Raw genomic sequence first — 19,004 nt, 5'->3', positions numbered from 1 at the left:
TCACCGGGGTCGTAGGGTGAGGGGCAACGGGGGCGAGGAGGAGGGCGGAGACGGCGTGACATAGGGGATGCAGTCTGGCGGGGAAGTGCTCCAGCGATGGCGAAGCGGTCCGACGAGTCAAGGTGGCCCTCGACCGGCAGTGGACGGGGCGCGGTCGTCGGGGTCGGGGCGCAGCGAGCGCAGGGGCGCCGCCCCGATCCAGGACATGGGGGGAGTGCGGGGGGGGATGCGGTTAGGGTTTGGGTCGTTGGGGGGGTAGTTGTAGGCGGGTGGGCCGGCCTAGGCGGTGCCCTGGTGGACCGAGGCCCATGGGAGGGGGGCTTTTGTCTTCTTTTTTTGGTTTGTTATTCTTTTATCTATTTTCTCTTTACTGTTTTATTTTATTTTCTATTTACTAAAGTTTTATAAAATATATAATTTGTTCCTAAAATAGTGTTACTACTTATGCTAATGCCACAATAACTTGGGCTCCCAAATAAATTAGTTTAATATTTTATATATTACAAAAAGCATTTGATTTTTGGTTATAGCTACTAATTTAATTAGTTTAGTGCATTTAAACATTTTATAAAAACTTGTTTTCTCCACCAATATATCTTGTGAATTATTTGTCAGAATAAGAACATTTTAGTTTTGACCTTTTGAAAACTTTTGTTGTTTGCCATATTTCTAAATTTGAATTTGAATCGGTTTTGGAACTAACACGAGATTAGCAATAGAAATCGAGGTGACGTGGCATCATTAGCAGAGGTTCACTGTAGCTTAAATATCCGGGCATCACACTAGAGCCAAAACCAATATCTCATATTGCTCATATATTAAATAATACTAAGTGCATACTATGTTGATAATTCAATTTCTTGTCACTAGGAGAATATAGATCTTGCAACTTCAACAACGCAAACTTAGGTGCAATGCTACATATTTATTTCTAATTAATATTGTGTTGACCTCACATCCTCCATGTAATATTTATTTTATATGTGTTTGCCCAGTGTCTGAGGTGTATTTTCACTTCGCAATGTTGGAGCAGGGTGTGTTGCTTCAAAATAAGAAAGGGGACGGTTCTAACAAAGAAGATAGGGTGCGCAGGCTAGAAGGGAGCTCTCTAATGACGGGGAGCAATAGGCAGGCCAGCGGGTGGAGGAGCTGATGCAGGTGGTTAAGAGGGTCGAGTGGCCCGGATGCAGTGTTAGAGAGCCATGTAGCCCATAAAGCTTCTCAATAGATTCAAATGTTAGTTTTGACTAGTCAATGTGTACGTGCAATGCACGTTAATTTGGAAGTATATTAAGTGCATGCGGATATTAAGTAGGATATTATGTGTGTGTTATTATGTGATTAGCACTATATTTCGCATGAAATTAACTACATGCTAAACGTGTTGAGCGCTCGACATTGAAGCAGTCTAGGTCGTTGGATTGACATGATTTGATGGCCAAGATTAATTGGATCTACCCATTTGGGTCTTTTTAGATTGGTATAAATGAATTATGTGTACGCATAAAACTGACCTGGAATCGTATCTACAACATTAGCGTATTCTATTTCTAAGTTTGATTTACGCACTATTGCTATTTTTACTCTGTATGTCACAACAACTAACATTCACAGGCCATTGGGGTATCCATTTCGCTTCAAGCCAAAGTAAACAAACAAAGTAAAGGAGAAATATCTATAACTTTGCTTAAACAATGCATTAGCCGACGCAACGGAAATCAATTTTCACTGTTACAACTGCTGGTGCTTCCTCATGATTTTTCAGTATCACTCCAGTCCATATAGATTGGTACGATTTTCATAATTATTCAAGATTAATTCTGTATAAGTGAGGACTGTATTTGTTAAAAGAATCCTTGTTTAAAAACTACATCTCTCGTCACTGCTGCCTGTTCAGAGTAGTGGAGGAGAAAATCCGCCTCGCAGAAGCCAGATGCGGCCAATAAGTCCTAGCCTCTCTTCATCAAATGCATGATCTGATTCTGCACTCGGAGGACTAGACTTCCCGCTTCCATCTCTATCCCTATTTATCACCGCCTCGCCGGACCTGCCATGTCACCACCATTCTTGGACTCCACACCAACTTTAGATATCTCTCCTGGATTCTTGTCCAATAGTCCTTTGAACTGCTTCCTTGCCTTCTTTTCGATTTCCTTTGTGTGTGCATCAACTGTTAGTTAGAAACTTTGAACACTATGAGTTTATGCATGTTTTGTTGCATACAGTTCCTTCTATTTAAGTTTAACAAGGGCCACTATAGCATCAAGCTCGGAGGAATTATCGATGGCTATCATCTAATGAAGCGATGCCATTACATATAGAGTAGACCTCTATCAATCAAACATGATTCTGAAGCGTGGTGCCACTAACCTTCTCAAAATCGTTCTTTGCATCATCAAAGTCCCCACCTAACATGTATGACATTCCTCAGTGGTAGAGAGCTTTGACATGCACAGGATTTGCATCAAGCACCTATTCAAACACAAGTAAATCAAAGAACAACAGCAGGATCATGGGGTGCTCATGCGCCTCCTTCCCGCAAACTTACCTCGGTCTTCCTTTCGCCCCGACCAAGCCTCTCACCAATGTCTTCAACCCTCTGGTAGAACGAACTAGAAAATTACTTACCGGCTTGTGTGCCAAACTTCTCGATCAAGGTGATCGGCTCATCCTCATATCTGCAGTTTTGGACTCAATCCTCACCTATTTCATGTATGTGTTTCGCATCCCAAAGAAAACAATCAAAACATTGGACTCTCTGAGACGGTATTTTTTTGGGCAGGAGATGATGCTTGCTCAGGTTTTCAATGTCTTATTGCAAGGAAAAATGTCTGTTCACCAAATAAATTCGGTGGTTTAGGGCTGAAAAATTTACATGTTCAACACAACTGCCTCCTTATGAAATTTGCTGCCAAAGCACTCTCCACTACACAAACTCCCTTGCTTGAGTGGCTTGATCTCCAACACCCTAATGCTCTAGTCTCCTCATCCCCGCAAACCTATTTTCTATGCCGCACAATTTCACAGCAAATCCCTACTCTACAAAATATCTCTTTCGTTCTAACAAACAGTGGCTCACATACTTACTTCTGGCTAGACACTTGGCTGGTTCCACAACCCCTTGCCATCTCCTTCCCCCACCTATTTTCACACTCTACCTTAGAGCTGGTTAAAGTGGCTGCATTTCAGTATCCAAGCTAACCTCCATAATCGCCTCTCACTCATGGCAGAACAAGAGCTTGTGTCGCTTGTGGCTATTTTGCAGGATTTCATGCCCTCAGTGGGGGAAGATCAACGGTTCCTAAGACATGGCATTGGCTTCTCCACCAAGCATGCATACGGTGCCCTCATGGCTCGGTCAGATAACAATCTCATTGCTCCTCTCACATGGAGTGCCAAGGATCCGCAGAAGCTCAAAGTCTTCGTCTGGCTACTCTTCAAAGACCGCCTCAACACCAGGGTCAACCTTGCACACAAGCATATAATCGATTCAGATATATGCCCCCGGTGTGCTACGCTACCCGAAGACTCCAGCCACATCTTCATCACGTGCCCTCTTGCTAATCGGATTTGGCAACGACTTGGCCTCCTAACACAATCCAACGACATCACAGACCTATGGGACGTCACTACTCCTCCTTACCTCCCCACCACGGCATGGCCTTCGGTCCTCTTGGCTTTACTACGGATGATATGGGAAGCACGTAATGACATGGTATTTAGAACGGTCGACAAAGCTCTGTAATAACCCTTAGGAACCTTATTTCTGCTTTGGATCTCTGGTCTCATCGTGCAAACACAAGACAAGGATGACGTTTTCTCATGGCGTTCCTACCTCTCTGCATGTTGCACTGTGCCTATGTAATTCTGTACTTACTGCCATGGCAATCCTTTGAGCAATATATTCAGGTGGGGGAGCTCCCCTCCCCCCGGTGATTCTCAAAAAAACAGCAGGATCATAATGTGAACCTTGTGCAAATCTATACTTTGCAGAGGCTGAGGATCACTGTAGCAGACTTGAATGGAGTTCAGGGGGTGAAGTGCAAAATTGCAATCCATGAGGGAGTAGAGCAAAACTGTAAGTCCATTTGTCCTTTGATCCCCCAACCGTAGTCCATCCGACTTTCACCAATGGGCCATGTGGCTATTTTCATGATACCACTGTCACGACCTAGATTATGGAGTGGATAGTGGTGGGTGCTAGCAGGGCGAGGGCGAGGGAGTTTAGGCTTGACGCCTTGGGGATAGATCTACTCTAGAGGGAAAAAGTCCCCTTTTCTCTGTTTATTTCTTCGATACATAATTACATGTAGTGCATCTTGGCAGTAGGCTAGGGAAGACTTGAACCAACTCAACTAATCAAACAAACTAGACATGGAAACCAATAAAGACCTATCCGGACGGGTCCCGTACCCCATGCCGTGAGAAGCTACGCCCAAGTTCCTTTCAATGTATTACCTTATTGCACGCTTCAATAGACTTCATGTACTCATCCATCTTCTGGTAGCAAGCACCTACATTTAGATGTAGAGAACTCTGCATTTGTAACAACATAAAAGGTTTAACATGTATCAGGAAACATCAACAAGTAGAAAAACGTATACTACTAATGGGAGGAGAAATGTGTGTGTGCGCGTGGGGGTGATCTAGTGGTCAGTGCATCAATCGGTATGGTAGGAGACAGCTAGAAAATGGAGTATCACCGTACTCTTGAATTGGCAAATATCTTCCCCTCTTCATCGTCTTGAGGATGCATGTGGTTATACTCCCTAAGCAACTGCATCCATAGAGGGAGGGGAACCAAAGTCAGCAAAAACTTTAAAGAGTTCTTGGCATGGCTTGTTTCACATCCAAGCATTTTCTTTTGACAAGCAAAGTGAGTTTTAGCATGACTTTTCTTTTATAACTAGAAAACAAAAGGGGAGCCCCAAAACAAATGGGTACATTATGTTAAAAGAAAATGAGCTCAAAGCTATTCACATCATATTTACAGAAGGGAAAATTAATGGACCCAAACAAAGAGTACCGGGCACACAGTGCATCCTCGAGTTCCATGAGTGGAAGAAGGTAGAGCCACAGGGCAAGCCTCTCACTCAGGTATGGCTGCGATTCTCAGGGGCTCCATCAAAGCCACCTTAGGATGCTCGGGTTGTTGCTAGTTTGGGGATTTTGGTCGGGAAAACTGAGAGGGTGGATATGGCCTTCACCAGAGCTAACGGGGTGGCTAGACTTTTGGTGAGTGTCCTAGACATCGAGTTTGTGCCTGATGTGGTTAAGTGGACTTATAGGGGCCAGGTTTTTAACCTTGAGGTTGAGTTTGAGGATACAGATCTCTTTGCCGAGGCTCTAGCAGGGACGGATGTGGATATGCATGACAAGGATGATGGATCGGGTAATTCGGATGCGCGAGGGGAGGCTGCTAGGCATGAGTTGACCAAAGGCCCGAATTCCACCTCGCAGACGCCCGGGACTGGGGCTGATGCTTCGGCTTCTGTGCCGATGAGTACTCTGAGATTCGGTTTGTTTGAGCCGGCTTCTGCTCCTCCTAGGTTGTGGAGTGAGCGAGTGGAGTCGGAGGACATGCTAGAAAGCATGCTCCCTCCTCTATATTTCGCACCGGCTGTTGAGGGGGAGGATTATGGGCAGGAGGCCCCTCATTCTCCCTCTCTTTCTGATGGTTCGCCGTAGATGAGGACTGCGGCAGAGGTGTCCGGGATGCCGATCGGTGGCTCGACCAGTTTGGGAGGGGCACCCGGGCAGGTGGCCTCGGCCCCCTCCTCTCCTGCGATGGCCGCGGCGGCCGAGCCTGTGGCGTCCTTGTGCCCCCAGGGTAGTCCTGCTCAGGTGTAGGGGCGGCTCCAGCCGACGCCGACCAAGGTGGTCGCGTCGCCTTCCAGCCTGAGGCCAGGGTCGGGTAGGGAGCAGGGGCAGGCGGCCCTCATGCCCACTTCTCCTTGCTCGCTTGTGGGCGGGATGCCGGCAATGCTGGCCGTGTCAGGTGGGGAGCATGGGTTGGTGGCCCAGCTCTCTCCCACCCTGCACTCACAGGGAGCATTGGGCACACCGCCGGTGCTTACGGCGGATCTTGGTGCCTACCCGGGTGTTGCAGCCGGGCCGTACGTGGGGGTGGTGCTGGAAGCCTTACCCCCAAACAGGGCCACTCGGGAGGAGGTAATCACATTTGGAGGCATTCTGGGTCTGGTATCTGAGGGGCGACGGATGAGCTGCTGCCTCCAGAATCACCCGGAGGTTGATGACATGCAGCAGCGGTGAGCCATGAGGGTGGCCAAACTTCGTGACATTGAGGTCTCTACTGGTATGTCGGTCAACACCTCTAATTCCATTTTGCATTTTTCTGATAATGAGATTATTAATAATGCAAATCAATTAGGAGTTTCACTAGGTAGTAATGATAGTGAAATTTCAAAATCTGTCAATGATATCCTGGATTTGGAAGCGGAACGCGCTTCAGAAATGATTCGAAACTTAGCAGCAGTTAAACCCATGAATGACTCTGATATAGATGTGTTGGGAGTTAGAGTGCTCGATAATTTTTGTGCGGCTCTTGCACCATCCCTTCCTGAGTCAGAGGAAGAGGATGACACTTTCAAACCTGAAGTAGTGAGATCCACGGAGCCCCGTTGTGAGGACCGGGTGGAGGATCAAAAGAAACCTAAACGCAAGTGGAAGCGGAAGATTTACCCTGCTTCGGCGGTGCGCAGGAGTGCTAGGATCCGTACTACTAAAAAATTTCATGACAAAATATGAGAGGAATCTTTTGGAATAGCGGAGGTCTGAAAGACTTGGCTAAAAGAAGAATTCTTGAAGACGCGTCCATCGAGCATAGGTTGGATTTTATTGCTCTATCGGAGACTGGTAGAGACAATCCCCCCCCCAGTTTCTCAGTACTTTATCAGGAGGTGTCGATTTTGATTGGTACTGCCTTCCTCCGAGAGGAAGATTGGGTGGGATCTTACTTGGAGTTAGATGCGAATCGCTGGAAGTGCAAAGTGTAGTGATGGGAGATTTCGCAGTTAAGTTTCGGGTCAGGACGAAGGTCGATGGGTTTAATTGGGCACCGGTGGTGTATATGGTGCCGCGCAACCCGAACTCAAACCGGAGTTTTTGGCAGATCTTGTTCAAATTTGCGGTTCCGAGCAGCTTCCAATCTTGGTTGGGGTGATTTCAACATTATTAGAAGGAGAGAGGAAAAGAACAATGATAATTTCGATGGCTGGTGGTCATTCATGTTTAATACCATTATTGAAAGCTTGGATCTAAGAGAGATAGAGCTTTCGGGTAGAAAATTCACCTGGGCTAATTCATTGCCAAACCCGACGTTTGAGAAGTTGGATTGAGTCCTTGCAAGCGTCGAATGGGAACAGAAATTTCCCTTGGTAATGGTCCAAGCGCTTTCGCGCGGAATGTCTGACCACACGCCTTTACTGGTGGACTCCGGTGAGGCAACCCACATGGGGAACAAAAACTCTTTTTTCTTCGAACTGGCGTGGTTTGAAAGAGAAGGCTTCTTGGATCTGATAGCCAGGGAATGGGCTAAGGATGCAGGAGGTAGGACTTCCGTTGAGCGCTGATAGAATAAGATAAGACACTTGAAGAGTTTCTTGCGTGCGTGGGCTAAGCATCTTAAGGTTGAAAAGGAAAGACACCTTACACTTATTCAGTCCCTAGATTTAAAGGCCGAGTCCACAATTCTACAAACCAAGGAGCTTAATGCTAAACTTGAGGCGGAGATGAGATTGAAAGAGCTTCTCTGTGAAGAGGAATTGAAGTGGGCATTGCGGGCTAAGTTCACAAAGTTTTCCATGGGGACACGAACACTCAATTCTTTCACATGATCGCTAATGGCAAGCACAGAAAGAAAAGAATCTTTTAGCTTGAACAAGACGAAGGAACGATTTCAGGACAGGAAAACCTAAAATTGTACATAACCAAATACTACAAGCAGTTGTTTGGGCCTTCGGAGGATAATTGTGTATCCCTGGATGTGTCTAGGACTGAGGATGTTCCTCAACTGGCTGCAGATGAGAATGAAATTTTGACTACCCCATTTTTGGAGAAAGAGGTGTTTGAAGCCATTTCACAGATGAAAAATAATAAGGCTCCAGGGCCGGATGGATTCCCTGCGGAGTTCTATAAAAAGTGTTGGCATATTATTAAGGGGGATTTGATACCGATGTTCCATGATTTATTCTCTGGACAGCTTCATCTATTTCATCTGGATTTTTGAATGATAACCCTGCTTCCTAAGAAAACAGAGGCTGTGAGAATTGAGTAGTTCAGGCCGATATGTCTTCTTAACGTTAGTTTCAAAATTTTCACCAAGGTTGGGACTAATAGGCTCATGCAGATTGCGCATTCTATGGTCTAGCACTCCCAAACTGCTTTCATGCCGGGCAGAAACATCCTAGAAGGGGTTGTGGTCCTTCATGAAATGCTCCACGAAATTCACACAAAAAACTAGATGGAGTTGTTTCGAAGGTGGATTTCGAGAAAGCGTACGATAAAGTCAAATGGCCTTTCCTTCAATAGACCTTGCCTATGAAAGGTTTTGATGAAGCATGGCGACGACAGGTAGAATCTTTCATGCAAAAAGGAAGTGTTGGAATTAAAGTGAATGACGACATGGGTCATTATTTCCAGACACATAAGGGCCTGCGACAAGGTGATCTGATGTCTCCTATCTTGTTCAACATTGTAGTGGATATGTTGGAAATTCTAATAGGAAGGGAAAAGGAGGCTGGTCAGGTGGGTGGCTTGGTGCCTCATCTAGTAGATGGAGATGTGTCTATCCTACAGTACGCCGATGATACTATCATCTTTATGGAGCATGACTTGGCAAAAGCAAGAAATATGAAGCTGGTGTTATGCTTATTTGAACAATTGACCGGGTTAAAGATTAATTTTCATAAAAGCGAATTGTTCTGTTTTGGAAGAGGCAAGGAGGAACAAGAGGCTTATAGACAATTGTTTGGGTGCGAATTGGGGGCTTTACCTTTTACGTATCAAGGTTTACCAATTCATCATCGTAAGCTGATAAACAGAGAATGGAAGTGCATTGAGGATCGATTTGAGAAGAAACTGAGTTGCTGGAAGGGCAAGCTCATGTCATACGGTGGCCGATTAATTCTTATTAATTCAGTTCTCACGAGTATGCCTATGTTTCTCGTCTTTTTTCAAGGTTCCAGTTGGAGTTAGGAAAAGGCTGGACTTCTATCGATCCCGATTCTTCTGCCAGAGTGATGAGCTAAAAAGAAAATGCAGACTTGCCAAATGGGATATTATTTGTCGACCAAAAGACTAAGGGGGTCTTGGTATTGAAAATCTTGAAGTCAAGAACAGATATCTTCTCAGCAAGTGGCTGTATAAGTTATCTGTAGAGAGTGAAGCCACATGGGCGCAGATTCTCCGTAGTAAGTATATTCACTCCAAAACATTGTCCCAGGTGACAGCAAGGCCGACGGATTCGCCCTTTTGGAAAGGGCTGATGAGAGTCAAATCAGCCTTAGTTATTCGGACAAAGTTTATAATTGGAAATGGCACCAATACGCGATTCTGGGAGGATACTTGGCTAGGAGAGACACCACTCGCGCTTCAATACCCGTCTCTTTATAGTATTGTTCAACGACATGATGCGTATGTTGCCACAGTACTTCAGTCCATTCCCCTCAATATTCGGTTTAGGAGGACGCTAGACGGTAATCGTTGGGAAGCTTGGTTCCATTTAGTGAGTAGACTGATGGAGGTCCAGCTGTCTCAACGACCCGATATGTTGCGCTGGAAGCTTACTAGGACTGGGGGGTTTACAGTTAAATCAATGGATCTCAATGTTATCAACTCTAGCTCCATTCCTAGTTCCAAACATGTTTGGACAGTCAAAGTTGCTTTGAAAATTAAAGTGTTTATGTGGTTTGTACATAAACAAGTCATCTTAACCAAGGACAATCTGGCAAAGCGTAACTGGACAGGATCTACTAGATGTAGTTTTGGCGATCGGGATGAATCTATCAAACACCGTTTTCTTGTCTACCCGCTGGCAAAAGTGCTATGGAGGACAGTGCACATAGCCTTTAATATTACTCCTTCGAATTCTATCAGCACGTTATTTGGAACGTGGCTTAACGGGATAGAGGCCGAAATAGCGAGACACATTCGCGTAGGAGTATGTGCTTTATTGTGGGCAGTCTGGAACTACAGAAATGATTTGGTTTTTAATAGAACAACAAATTTTCATTTTTTGCGGGTTATCTTCCGAGCCACTGCGTTGATCTGTATGTGGTCGCTACTCACTCCGATGGAGGCCAGGGAGCGTTTGTTTACTGGATCTATGCGGTGGGAGATGGTAGCACGAGATATTTTCAACCGGTTTGGATGGCGGTCAGGTAATAGGATAGGCAATTAGTTTCCCTATCTCTCTTATGTCAGCCGGTTGTGGCTTTATGATTACTTTTTTATTAGGCTCTCTGTGAGTTTTTCTTTACTTTCTTTGTGACTTTAAGACCTTTGTTGAACCTATTTGCTATTTTTTGAGGTGGCTGTATGCATCGTTCTAATGCAGAGGCCGGGGAGCCCCCCCTTTCGAAAAAAGGTGGGACAAACATGCTTTTTGTGGACACCTGCATGGAATTGCATACTTTCTGCTATCTCGCTGAATACATGGATCAGCACAAAAAATCTAGAACTGACAAAAAAGATCTCCCAACCACACTGTACAATGCTTTTTGCCATATACTTTACATCATGTGAGCTAGTTCCACCAAAATAATAATGTTAGTACAATGAGATATCCTGCACTCCAGCACATTTATCCCAACAACATGAATTGCGGAATTTGCATGAAAGGCCATGACTAAAATGAGAGTCAATTTATAATGAAGAACCACAATGGCATGCTCATGCCTTGACGTTGGCATGGCTGTGGTGTTATCTCTTGTTTATTGTCAATGTCACTTTAATTCATTTATGTTTAACATTTAGATTCAAATTGAAGAATTTCGACACTTCACACAAACCTCGGGCTCCACTGAGGAAACTAGTGGTGCGGAGCACCCTAGGGTCATTACCATGGCTTTGGCTTCATTGCCAACGGACACACGCATCACATATACTAAGGTGAATTCCATCCTTTATGCGTGTCTACTTGGTTATCTCATGGGTGGTATACTACTTGACCCTCCTTCATGCATGCATAGGTTTGAGATGAGCTTCACGCGAGTCAAAGAGTGCAAGCACAAGAGTACGCCCACACCATCCATAGAGAAGCTTGGAAGCGGAGATGAAGAGAGAAGATCGGCAGCTGGAATCCGGTAACCATACTATCCGGCTGATAGCCGGACAAAAACCTCCTCTGGATCACCGTCTGGCCCTTCGTCTGGCTACCGCGTGCGAGGCAATAGAAGCTAAATTAGTGAAGTCAGACTGTCCGGCTTGGAACTCGGACAGTACGGCTCCTGGAGCGAACCCTTCGAGTGGCGCCTGCGGAAGCCCTGATCCGGAAGAGTTGTAGGCTTGGGACCCGGATTGTCCAGCCTGTGCCTGCGTGCAAATCTGGCCCACGAGCTATGTATCCCCTCTCTCACCTCCCCCACTTACCTCTTCATGGCTAGGACTATATATACCTTCCCCCCACCTCCTCTCTAGGGTTAGCAAAGCAGAAACTAGATCTTGAGAGAGCATTGCTCCTTGACTCCTTTTACCTCCTCTTAGAGGATCAGGCCCTCCTAAGGGAGAAGAATCCCTTTGGATTACCAAGACCTCCAAATCCTTTGGATTGGAGAATAACAACTCCCAAGATCCTCACATCTCTTAGAGATTGGGGAAGGACTGCCCTAGTTATCCTTTATTTTCGTTGTATTCACTTTTGATCTGAGGGATACTTGGTGTGGATCTTGTCCAATTAGTGTTCTCTCGTGTTTTCTTGTGGATTTGTCCTGGGTTCTTCGTGAATACAGACAATACACCCTAAATCCATCTCCAATTTGTGAAGATCGGGCCACCCTAGGGCTCTACATCAACTAGTTTACTAGATCTCGTCAGGTTTGGACAAGCCAAGTTTCCCTCAGTCCCAACCCTTTTTTGTAAGAGAGAGAGAGAGAGAAGTGCATGGTGCACTTCTCCAAAAATTCTGAAATGAACTCAGTAGATGTAGGGTCAAATTTGATTTGTATATTAAGCAATCAGTTAGGGTGGGTACCAGATGAACTTAGGCACTTAGCACATGCTATTTTGGCCTATTTTTAGCTCTTTTGGACTTTGCTTCTTCTAATATGTTGTTAGAATGTTATAAACTTGCATAAAGAATCAAAGGGAAATAATATAACACCGACATACAACATGGATACACTGGCTACTCCTGGTCATGCCCGGGAAAATCTTTGGAAACAAGAATAGGTTTTTTAGGAAAGATGTAGACACACAGATGAATATCGCTACCTAAGACTCAATTATATAATACATGGAAGTAATCAATTTATTTTATAGCAACTTCAAGTACCAGTGGACATACCTTCTCGTATTTTGCTTTTGCAAGTTCAAATTTTCCTTCTTTAAATAGTTTGTTGCCCTATGAAAGGGATTCTGTTTAACGTCCATTGTCTAAAATCTAAAACAATTATGAAGTAACAGATCAAAATTATGAAATACTTTGTAACTAAGTATTGGTTGAATGTAGGCTCAAACTCTAGCAAAAAAGCTCAAAATTACAATAGACTAGGCCCAGCTGATGGCCCAAAGGAAAGCTCGGGATTCTCATAAGCCTATACATCTAATGGCATCTTAAACCAAATAACCATCTTGAGGATTGCAAGACACTTGGTTGAAATTCATTTTACATGTTCCTCTAGCAAACAACATTCAAATAGCAGTTGAAATAATTTGTCCAAATAGAAAGGAAAGAAAGTAAGTAAAATTTTATGCAAAGATGTTTCATAAGTTTCTTAAATACAACCGGTTGGGTCGGAACGGAATGCGACGTTGTGTTCATCGGGAGCCAACCGGCTTGGACGGAACAGCCGATGGAAACGAGGCCTGGCATACCGTGGAATGAAGGAAACGGCCTTGTGTTCGACTGGCCATGGTCAAAATGGGATCCTGTTCATTGGGAGGGGTCTGGCGTACCTCAAAATAGAGGAAACGGACCTCCTACGGTCGAAACGGGGTCCTATTAATCGGGAGGGGTGTGGTGTACCACAAAACGGAGGAAACGGACTTGTGTTGGAGCGCTATGGTCGAAATGGGGGTCCTGTTCATCGGCGGTGTGGCGTACCGCAAAATGGGACTCCACGGGATACTGTTCATCTCCACCGTCGACTGCCTCCATGGGCTACTGTTCATCCACCGTCGACCTCCTCCAGCCTCCACCTGCGACTGTTCATCCACAGGCTCTTGTTCATCCAGCCTCCACCGCGCGCTACTCCATCGGCTACTGTTCAACCAGCCCTCTCCATGGGGTCCTGTTCAACCACCCCTCCACGGGCTACTGTTCATCCAGCCCTCCACCGGCTACTGTTCAATGAGCCCTCCACGGGGTCCTGTTCATCCACCCCCAACCGGCTCGAGCGGGGTCATGTTCATCCAGCGACAACACCACGGGGTCTTGTTCATCCACCCCCACCGGGAACTATTCATCCAAACCCCCCCCCCAACAATGCTCACTGTTCATCCAGAGGCAACATCGATTGGCTTCAGTTAGCAACAGTAGCGAAGGAATCACTCGGGTTCAGTTAACAGCAAGGTACCAATCAATCGCTTGGGTTCAGTAACGTGTAGCCTACAGTGCAATCGCTCGGGTTCAGTTAGAGCCCAACACCTCGCTCAGGTTCAGTTAGAGCCCAACGCCTCGCACACACGCGCGTACGAACGAGAGAAACGCGCATCGCTCGGCCCCCGACCACCCATCGTAACCGGGAACTCCCCCGATATTTTCCTCGCCCTTGCTTCTACCATGGTTTTTTCCGTCATGGACGGCCCAAAGAATGTCATGCAACTGCGTCTCCGGCCCGCCCAGGACGAAAGCCCATTTTCTATCATAATTTTTTGCCATAGAAGTTGGACCCCACCACATCTTTGATGATACCGGGTTTTGTCACAATTATCATCATAGAAGTGTCATAAGCATGACAGGAAAAAATTTGTTCGGCCCAAAATGTCACGGATGTGTCTTTTTTTGTAGTGGTTGTGAGGATAAGTAATTCAAGACCTACATGATGATCAAGAATTCAAGACTTCAAGGACTCAATATACCTCAAGGTGGAATGGTATGGCATCTGGCAGCCTGTTATCTATCATGGTTATGCCTGGGAATCCTGGTATCTACTTGTAATCATCCCAACGGAATGTCACCTAGGCTCAAGGAGATGGATGGATACTTCAAGGCCGGAAATCTTACGTGTGCAATCGCAAGTTATTATGGGCTCTGGCATGGTTGACCTTAGTCAAGACTCTGGCTGGTCAAATTGCTAGCAGATGTAGACAAAAGGTAGGATTGGATGGGAACTGACATCTGTCGGATGATCGTTCTGGAAGAGCATGTTTCGATCGTCCCGTTCTCAAACACCACGAAGTATGAGGACATAACAGGAGGGATCTAATCTTGCGGATAAAGTGTAGAAGACTCTGCGGAGTAACAATCTAATCGATTAGACAACATGAGGACCGAAGATGATACTATCATCCAGTCTCAACACAATAAATTATAATGATTGGGTTTATTAATAATTTGGGATATGAGAATTGGTTGGCGAAACCACCTTAGTAACAACCAACTTCTGTAGTAATATTTGCATTTACCTCCTTTGTTGTAGGGAAAAAATCAGCTTTTCGCAAAAATTATAAACTTAGAGCCCCATAAGCCATATTTCCATATAGTATAGATGTTTTATTTATCAGTTCTCTCTTGTGACTTGCTGACATATTCAAAATGCTGACCTACATGTCTGTAACGTCTCATGTTTCAGAGTATTATTCCGTCCAAGAGTGAGGCTATATTCTACGCTCGGTGATATTCCCTTGAAGTCGGATGGACTCTCTACCTTCTACGTCTTCCGCAATAGTATATCTCATGAGTTGGCCTTCAGCCAATTTATTATTTTTGTAATAAAGACTCTATATGAGATTTCGATGTAATAAAGCATTTTTGATTGCTCTTTGATATATACATTGATGTACTGTGTGTGCCAGCATGATCTTGGGATGGTACATATACATAGAGACTTGACCGTTTTTGGGTCAGGTCGCTACACTATATGATTTTTAAGGATAGCGTTCCTAAGCATTTGGGACATTTACATTTTTTCCCCTAAATTTGTCCCGACCTCACCTTTACTCCTAAATAAAAACAGTGCTCAACTATACCCCTCTTCCTTTAGGTGCCATTATGGAAATACCCTTATGTGTCATTTCCGTATGGTTAACGATCTTTGACCATCAATGATGTGTTCCCTGGATATTTGTACCCCTCTCTTCCTAAGTCACTTACAGGTGGGACCCACCCAAAGAAAGTAAAAAGGGAAAACTCTCTTATCTCTACCACTTACACATATGGGACCCAACAAAAAGAAAACAAAAAATAAAACACTCTCTCCTCTCAATCTCTCCGGTGAGCTCTCTCTCTCTCATCCCCTTGAGCGAGCTCTCTCACAAGTAGCAGCACGACGACGACGCAACCAGCGATAGCAGTGGGCAGCGCCAGAGTAGTAGGCAACAACAGCGGCAAGCAGCAGCGCGGCGATGGTGCAAGATGTAGCTGCAACACAATGACAAGCAGCAGTTTGGTGGACGCGCAAGTAGTGGTAGTCAACGGTGCAAGCAACAGCGGCCAGCGAGGCAAGTAGCAGTAGAAGGCAGTAGTGGCAGCAAGCAACAATGATGTGGCAGCGCAAGCTACAACGACGGGGTGATAACAACCAACAGCGTTTGTCAGTGTCAAAACCGGTCAATATCGGGTAGGTGGTCCCAAACTGTGCGTTTGAGGATCGAAGGTAACATGAGACAAAGGACATGATGTTTACCTAGGTTCGGGCCCTCTTAATGGATGTAAAACCTGACTTCCTTCTTGATTGACTTTGATGAGTATAAGGGTTACAAGAGTTGATCTACCTAGAGATCATAATGGCTAAACCCTAGATGTCTAGCCTATGTGAATTCCGATAGCCTCTATGGACTAAAACCCTCTGGTTTATATAGACACCAGAGGAGCCTATGGTTGTACAGAGTCGGTTTACAGAGGAAGGAAACTATGCATCCGGACGCCAATCTTGCCATCCACGCAAAGGAGAGTCCCATCCGGACACGGTGGAAGGCCTTCCACTATGTATCTTCATGGCCCATCAGTCCGGCCCACAAGACACCGGCCGGACACCCGAGGACCCATTAATCCAGGACTCCCTCAGTAGCCCCTGAACCAGCCTTCAATGACGATGTGTTAGGCACATAGAATGTCTTCGGCATTGCAAGGCGGGTTCCTCCTCCGAATACTTCAAAGCAATCTTCTGAATAAAATAACTGTATCTAGCTTTGTATAACAGCCACAACCATCAACCACGAAGGCAATATACTTAATCAAAATAAGGTTTGTCAACTAACAAATTTTTTTGGCGAAATGCCACGTCTAGCCTCATTATCATTTTGAACCATTTTTAGCCTCCCGCTTCGCGTTTTGAGGTGCCGCCTCTATTGACACATCTTTTCAAAGCAGAGATCATGTCCCCTTATTGCGAGATTCTCATCAATACGGGTTTGGGTAATCCAACCATGCCATTCGCACGACCCCTTGGGAACAGGCGAATTCTAAGGCTTGAGGGGGCATTTGATATTCACTGCCTATATAAGCGGGTAAAGATCCCTTCTTTTTACCTCATGCCCTCTTCCTCCCTTTGCTTTCCCATCCTCGAGCTCCAGCGCCCAAGTTTCGATCTTTCCCACCGCCTCCAACCTCTCCGGCCATGTACGGATCCGGTTCATAGGGCAAGTGGATGACATCCTCCGTTACAGAGGAGGATGTCAAGGAGCTCCGGGAGGCGGGGTACCTGGTTGCAGACGTCACGCACAAGCTCCCTGCAAAAAAGTGAGTCAAACCCACTCCAGAGCCCGGTGAGAGAGTGGTGTTTATCCCCCACTTCCTCCGCGGACTAGGGTTTCCTCTCCACCCTTTTGTCTGCGGCCTCATGTTCTATTACAGGCTAGATTTCCATGATCTAGCCCCAAATTCCTTCCTCCACATCTCGACGTTTATCATCGTATGCGAGGCGCTCCTCTGCATCCCCCCCCACTTTGGCCTATGGCTCAAGGTTTTCAACGTGAAGTCGAAGGTGGTCGACGGGCAGCACGCGGACTGCGGCGTTTCCATGGTGAGCAAGATCCCCAACATCACCTGGCCCAAAGGGGCCTTCGTGGAGACTGTCAAGATATGCAACAGGAGTGGTTCTACATCACCGAACCTTGCGACGCCATATGGGCAGCCACTCCTGAGTTCAAATCCGGACCCCCAATGCGGCTTGCATCATGGACCAACAAGGGTCTGAACTGGGGGTCGACCGACGAAGTGATGATGCTACAAAAGCGCATCAAAATATGATAGAGATGAACACCAGTCTCACTGACGTGATTCAGGTGATGCTTTTCCGCCGGATCCTCCCCTTCTAGCGCCGGCCTCTCCATATGTGGGAGTTTACTCCAGAAGGGCTGCGAACCCTGCAGCGATTCTTTGGCACAACGCACGAAGAGATCTAGAAGCTGCTCTTCAAGGGCCAGAAGACGTGGCTAGAGATGACCGACGACATCGGCCTCGACAGCGTGCATCCAGCCACCCCAGTAAGCATTTAGTTTCCAAACATAACTTCAATTCACAAATCAAAGGGTATGCTGAGCCTTCCATCCTTCAATCAGGGTTGGACAAAGAAGGCGGAGTGGATCAAGTGTCTAGCTCCGCTACTTGAAGACCCAGCCATTCCTCTGCTAATGAGGATGTTGGTCCTGGTGCCATATCAGGCGCCGGAGAAGAAGGCCAAGAAGAAGAGCAAGGAGGCCAAAGGTGGCCTTTGCCGTAAAGTTACTTCAGACACTGTGTCCGAAGAGACCGAAGATCCCTCCTCCCATGAGGGAGATGAAGAAGAAGAGGAGGAGGAGGCAGAGAGTGATTCTCCCCTTAAGGGGAGGAAGAAAAAAAGGGTAGCCTCCGTAGACCCGGAGGCGGGGGCGTCCAAGAGAGGGAAGATATCCCTCTCGGATGGCTCGGATTCGGATGCCGAATCCATCCCCGAGCAGTGCCCCAGGGTGAAGCCCCAGGCCGCATCGTAAGTATCCGAGGATGCTTTACATATATACAGTCTTTTATGATTGTAGGATAACATATTGTATTATGTGTTTCAGTACGGCCTGTGACCTCCCCCAACTATCATCATCTGAGGGGAATTCCCTGGCGCCGGAGATGGTGGACAGCGAGATGCCTCCACGAGCCTCTTCGCCACCCACTGCGGATGACACCGAGGTGTTATCCCAAAGGACCTCTCCGGGCCATGGAGAAGTGCGGGAGGTCGCCAAGACGGCGCCAGAGGGTAATGCCTCCACTGCCGAGAACATGGGGGCGCAACCCCCATGGAGACTGACGACGGGGGCCCTGACCAGTCCGACCCCCAGCCGAACACCATTCTGGAGACCCATGTGATTCCGAAATCGAGTGAGCAACCCCCTTCAAAGGAGGGGGGACCGCCAACTCCAGCGGCAACCTCCGCTAATCCGGAGGCGTTGAACACTTTGATGGAGGCACTGTGAGGTGCTTCCATCGTGGAGGAGCACCGCACCCTGATGGGTGTGGTAGTTGAGAAGGTTCAGTCCACCAAAAGTGGGTTGAATGAAGCCTTCACCATCCTACTAACAGGCTTTGAGGTATGCGATGTAATATTCTTAGCCGCTTTTCATATGAAAAATATGCCTATATATAGATAGTAGCCCCTGAGACTCTGTTCGGTTTTAAAAAATGGCCAAACTGA

General features: G+C 46.3%; 1 pseudogene; it reads right to left on the bottom strand.

Annotated features, from left to right (window-relative positions):
- Positions 1–1,879: 1,879 nt before the first annotated feature.
- On the bottom strand, positions 1,880–16,977 carry LOC125554733 (annotated as a pseudogene).
- Positions 16,978–19,004: the final 2,027 nt, after the last annotated feature.

Source organism: Triticum urartu, chromosome 4, assembly GCF_003073215.2.
Source record: "Triticum urartu cultivar G1812 chromosome 4, Tu2.1, whole genome shotgun sequence".
Taxonomy (NCBI): Eukaryota; Viridiplantae; Streptophyta; class Magnoliopsida; order Poales; family Poaceae; genus Triticum; species Triticum urartu.
This window is presented reverse-complemented; position numbering and strand designations above follow the sequence as displayed.